Genomic DNA, 6,000 nt, shown 5'->3' with positions numbered 1-6,000 from the left:
TTCACAGTGAGACGCAGTGATTTTTGGGAAATGATACAGACGAACTGATAGGTCAAAACTTTAAAAAGAAAATATATGCAAGAACTCCTACCTCTTTCAGAGAACCTCTGCATGGGTTGTATTACCAAGTTTAATCGGTTACATAACTTAAAAAGCGAAAGCGAGTTGTGATTGGTTCGCTCAACGTCCCAACGTAGATACCTGATTGGATACAGAAAAAGCCAGCCAAGGAAGGTAATAAATTAATCATGAGGCATCCAGGGTATAGGGGAGAACGATCGGAACGTATACCCTGGAGACATCGAGGATGGACCCCCCCCCCCCCCCCCTGCAATGCCAAAGCATTAAATGAAGCAAGTCTGGATCTCTGTTCTCTCTGGGGCTCCTTTTCAATTTATAGTAGGTTTGTTTGTTATTATCAAAATTATATCTGTTCAGAGACTAAGCATATTGGTATTGACACGTGATGCGTGTTATTGATCAATGCCAATCTTGTTCAGACTGCTATTCATAAAACCAGATTACGTAGTTTTGTTTTCAACGTGTGTAACTATATCATTTTATCGAACTCGTAAAACTAGGTTAACCGATGAGCGAGTAAGTGAGTGTGGTTTTACGCCGCTTTTGGCAAACTTTCAAGCGACATTACGGCGGGGGACATCCCTCACAGTCCCAACGTTAGACGAGAAATCTGAAGCAACGCAATCCTCTCACATCGTGTCATCGATATCGGTTGTTTGAGACAAGCAATGTGCCGACATTAGAGTGACCGAGTCTAGTGAGTCATGCTTCTAGCAATATTCCTGAAATCTGAAAACAGAGTACACCTGAAACGAGCCTCACGCACTGCCTGGAATCGAACCCAGGACGAACGACCAGTCTGCCCCACCACATGTATAAGTTAGAGAACAGTGCAACTCTAACAGTGCCAAATACGGTATGATGCCACCCCGCGTGTCTCCATGGGTTGATTAGCTAGTCAGTCTCACAGTCAACATCATTTCCCCTACTGCCAAACCCTATCTGCAAAAATAAGGCCATAAATTAAGCAAGTCTAGATTTCCTCTCTGTTCCCTTAGGGGCTCCTTTTCAATTTGTACGGGTTAGCTTGTTACTATCAAAATTTGATATGTTCAGAGACTAAGCATTAGTCAGTTGATTATCCATTGGATGTGTTTATGGCGAGCTGGGTATTTGCGACAACAATTGATATCAGTACCATTTTGATAGGGATTCATAGACAAATGTTCATTATACAGTCAGAATTGCACAATCGACAAATGTACAATTGTCTTGAGTGGACGTACATTATTTCTGACGGTACCGCACATCAGACTTTGTGTTCATACGAACACCTGATATCGATAATTGTCTCGTAATCAAATTACAGGTTTCTTCTTTTGAGGCGTGTGCGAGTGCGTGTGTGTGCGCGTGTGCGTGTGCGTGTGCGTGTCGGGAGGGAGGGAGTACCGGTGTCCAGTGACGTCAAGTGCCCAGATTCAGAAGAAAGTTAAATAATCATAAAGATCCTTAAGCAATGCAATTAGTTTTACACAGCCATATGTCGGAATATTTGCGACAAATACTCTACATGTAAATGCTGGACAATAGCAAGAGAAGGTTGAGCAGATTCTCCTGAAAATTTGTTGAATACCCAAATTCACAAATAATCGGCCCAAAAGGACAACACCCTACCTAACCTCAATACTTTGAGCCTGTATTAATGTCTTTTAACCAAAAGACACATTCCAATTCACGGATCAAGCTCTTATAAAAGAACGACACCAAAGACGTACGAGATCTTAACCAAACGGAAGAAACCCATAAGGATGCAACGACGTTCACGAAGACGATAAAAGCCATATTATTAATACACGTCTACTGGTAATTACTTCATGCATTCTCCTACCTGGCCAATCTTGAAACATACCTGAGCGTTCCGTGGCAATGGCCTCTTAAAGATGCTTCGCGTGTGTAGGGATATTTTGTCTGGAAAGAACATCTTTGATCATGGAGGTGCATAGGAATTTGAGCCTGTCTTCATCAACTGGTAATACATGATCTCAATAGACTGAAAGTAGCGCACCGTGCAGCGAGCTTGGTTACAGAGAGGGTCTCCATTTGTTTACCTTCGATTTCCTATTAGCTTTAATTATAGAAGTTTCATATGTGTCGGTGACAAATTTGTTAAAGGCACGGCGCACGTGAGCCTGATGGATTAAAGAAGGTCATTATGAAAGTATTTTCCTCACATCAAACATAACCAGCTTTTTAGCCTTTCATTAATTTTCTGCTAGCCTGTATTCGAAAATGTAATGCGAATAAGAAAAAAAATAGTGGCTCGCACAAATGGAAGGCTAGGTAGAATGATGATCTTGTTATTAGAATAAGGTTCTTTGTAGTTATTTTAATGCTATTGAGTTAGCATACGTGAAGAGGTTAAAGAAAACGTATTTTTCTATAATAAAAAGGTGATTTTTTTCATGTTTTTCATTCTGTTGTTTTATAACGTGAGTTATTTGAGGTAAAGCAGATTAGAGTAATATTCCATCAGCAAACAGGGTCCGTAGTTTTGTTTGTTGTTAAAGTCGCGTTCAGTAACGTTCAGGAACGATGTCTTGTAAACATGGAATCTGGATTAGGCGATCTTGTGATCGATATTATGGACACTGTTCAGGGTAAGGGAGTATGACACAACGCAAACAGTCAAATCACTGATCATGGTCACTTTTCCATATAGAAAAGACGTTGTTAAGGCGTTAGCTCGTCACGCCGAAGAGACGGGTTCGATTGTCCACTTGGGTACAATGTGTGAAGAGACTGACATATAGCTAGATGTGGCCTAAAACTATATTCGATCCATTTGTTTCATTTTCTGTGAAATACCTAGTATAAATTCCTTATTCATCGTTTCTTTGGCAAGTGAGCGTGTGTGTATCATGTATCACCTTAACTCACGAACATTACTTCGAGACAGAAGACCCGTGAAGGTCCCGGGGTAGAATAGACCTTCAGAAACCCGTGGTTGCCATAAACGGTGACTATACTTGTCGTAAGAGGCGACTAACGGGATCGGGTGGTCGAGCTCACTGACTTGGTTGACACATGTCATCGGTTCCCAGTTGCGCAGATCGACGCTCATGTTGTTGATCACTGGATTGTCTGGTCCAGACCATTTACAGACCGCCGCCATATAGCTGGAATATTGCTGAGTGCGGCGTAAAACTAAACTCACTCACTCACTTCGAGACAGAAGGAGAATATCGCTGCTATAAATCCCCAAACACAACAATGAAAATACATGGTTTATGATTTTCAATACGTTCCTGAACTATTATCATTCAAAACTTCAATTTGATGCACGGTAGCAGTAACTACCAGTTACTAGTAGCTGGAAAATAACGGGAGACCTTTAGAACAAAGGACAAACTATGTTTGATTCAAACCGTTCAAACACCACTTTGTGTTTCAACTCAAATTGTCTTATAAGATAAATCTACCAGGAAATAATTAACCAACGACACATACAGGGTATCGGTACCCTTAAAACACTAATTACACAAAGAGTGGCAACTCTTTAAAGAGGAACTCCACCCACTTCAAGAGACAGCCCCAGCAAATTTGATTCAAGATATGTAAGCTTCTCCGAAACATGTATTTTTCAGGTATAATCATGCCACGATCACATTCAAATGCGCATTTTAACATGTTGGCATTCTCCTACGGGATCGAGAAATCGAATTTCAAGGCAAAGTTGATTGTTGTTTAACGCCGCCGTAAGCAATATTATGGTTTAGATGGCTGCCACGAGAAGAGCCATTTTACGCTATCTGTGTCACATGACTATACAGAGCCCAGTAAGTGAGTTTGACATATATCTGGGGTTTAGAGAAGCGGGTCCCCACTGAATATCCGCCTATTCCCCATTTACAGAGCTACGTTGTTCCCGTTTCGCACATGGCCCTGATTATATATTCGAGACGTGAGCTAAAAGTGCGCGCAGGATTGTGCAGCACTGTCTCCCTTTAAATTCCAAAAAAAAACCTCCGTTAAAATCTAATCTTGAAATGGCGTGCATATGTAGTGTTTTTTAAAATAGACCCTAAGTTGTCCTAAAGAGTCTTAATCTGTACAAGACGAATGGAGAAGGAACTAAAAAGTGATCGGGTTTCCATTTCTGGAGAATGGGCACCCATTATTTCTGGCTTTTTCAATGATTCCGAGAAAGACAAAGTGTCAAACAAAGCTGTTATCAAAATAAAAATGAAAATTGGCTTGTCATCTTTGCGCACTCTTGATAACCAGTAGTATGATCGCGTTTCTCAGCAATAACATTCCCCATTGGGATATGCCTGGTTTGTTTATCTGACGTCACATAACATCATCTCACGTGCAAAACATGTAACGTTAACTCTCGCCGCGCGAGCCACGATCTCGCGAGATAAACAGAGATGAACAGCGAGGTAGCCTCTTGTCCTCCTTTAAATATGAAGCCGTCTTATATATTTTGATAGTAGCAACGTTTTTCTTACTTTAATTCTTCACCTATCTCAGGTTGCACAAATATGTGTGCACAGGTGCTTGTTTATTTGTTGAGACGCCATTTTAACCGACTGCCGTAATCCGATCTGAATGTCGCAAATATGAATCAACTTTACGGCACCAGCGCGACCGCCCAGTGCCTGTGGGGAAGGGCCAAAGCTGTTAGTAAGTGAATAATATCTAAACAAGAATTTATTTTGTCTAATAGATACGGGAACTCGAAAAAACACCCTGCAAAGATCTTGGTTGGGTCGAAAGAGGGCGGAAAAGAGAAATGCCACTGACAAAGATTTTATCAGGTTTTGGCCGACCATCTGTCGCACTTGCTTGTGAACAGACTATTTTAGCTAGATTCATTTAGCTCCGTAAGAGCTTCTAATGGCCATTTATTGACAGAATCTGAGAATTCTCACAAATAGGATAAAATGTAGTGGCTGAGGGTTGACAAACATGTTTGCGGACGCTAATTACATAGAAGTTTGAGAAAGTTTTGCTACTTAAAATTAGTCAGACTAAAACGGCCCTGAGGTGACAATGTTAGGTAACTTTACACTGAGGACGTTTCTACAAGCCTGCCTCGGGATGGGGGAACAAAGATTAATCGCTATGAATTTTTAGTTAAATTATGACCATTTGCAACAAGAGTAATATTTTGTACGGATGTGATCAAGCCTGCAGGAAAGCCGTGAAATTCTGTCATCATTACTGGATTAATCCAAATTAACTTCCGTGGTACTAATCACGTGTAGGGGCCAATTCAATAGTACTTATACCGAGGAAGGGCCAATGATTTGGTTAGAGCTGTTAAATCAGACATATTGGGCGGTGGAGGATTTGTACTGAAAAAAAAGTTAATCTGCAATAAATTCATTTTAAACTGTTACTCCTTACACGACTGGGGTGAGCGGGCGTTTCTTTTAGAAGACAGAGCAGGACGTCGAGCGTGAGGGTAAGTGCTTGAGTGAGTGAGTGGGTGCTTGAGTGAGTGATGACGATGAGCGTACACCACCGTCAGTATGGCTATTTTGGGATGTGTAAATGAGTTGTTTTATGCCGCGTTGACTAGGGAATCCCTACGCCTTATTTTTAGATGAAGGCGCGAAATGGTACTGATAACAAATATTTACCACTTCGGGCGCAACCAACAAACACGATATACTAACCCGTCAATAGGCTAACGCTTAGTCTCTGAATATGTATAGTTTTTGTTACAAATAAACCAATGTCATTTGAAAATAGCCCCAGGGCGACCAGAGGTTCAGAGGAAATCTAGACTTGCTTCATTTAAGGCTTTATCATTGCAGGGAGGACTATGGTGAGTGAGTGAGTGAGTGAGTTTAGTTCTACGTCTCACTCAGCAATATTCAAACTATATGGCAGTGGTCTGTAAATAATCGAGTCTGGGTCGATCTGAACAATTGGGAACCGATGACATGTCTCAACCAAGTCAGGGAGCCT

Source organism: Haliotis asinina, chromosome 10 (assembly GCF_037392515.1).
Source record: "Haliotis asinina isolate JCU_RB_2024 chromosome 10, JCU_Hal_asi_v2, whole genome shotgun sequence".
NCBI lineage: Eukaryota > Metazoa > Mollusca > Gastropoda > Lepetellida > Haliotidae > Haliotis > Haliotis asinina.
Note: the sequence above shows the minus strand (reverse complement) of the source record.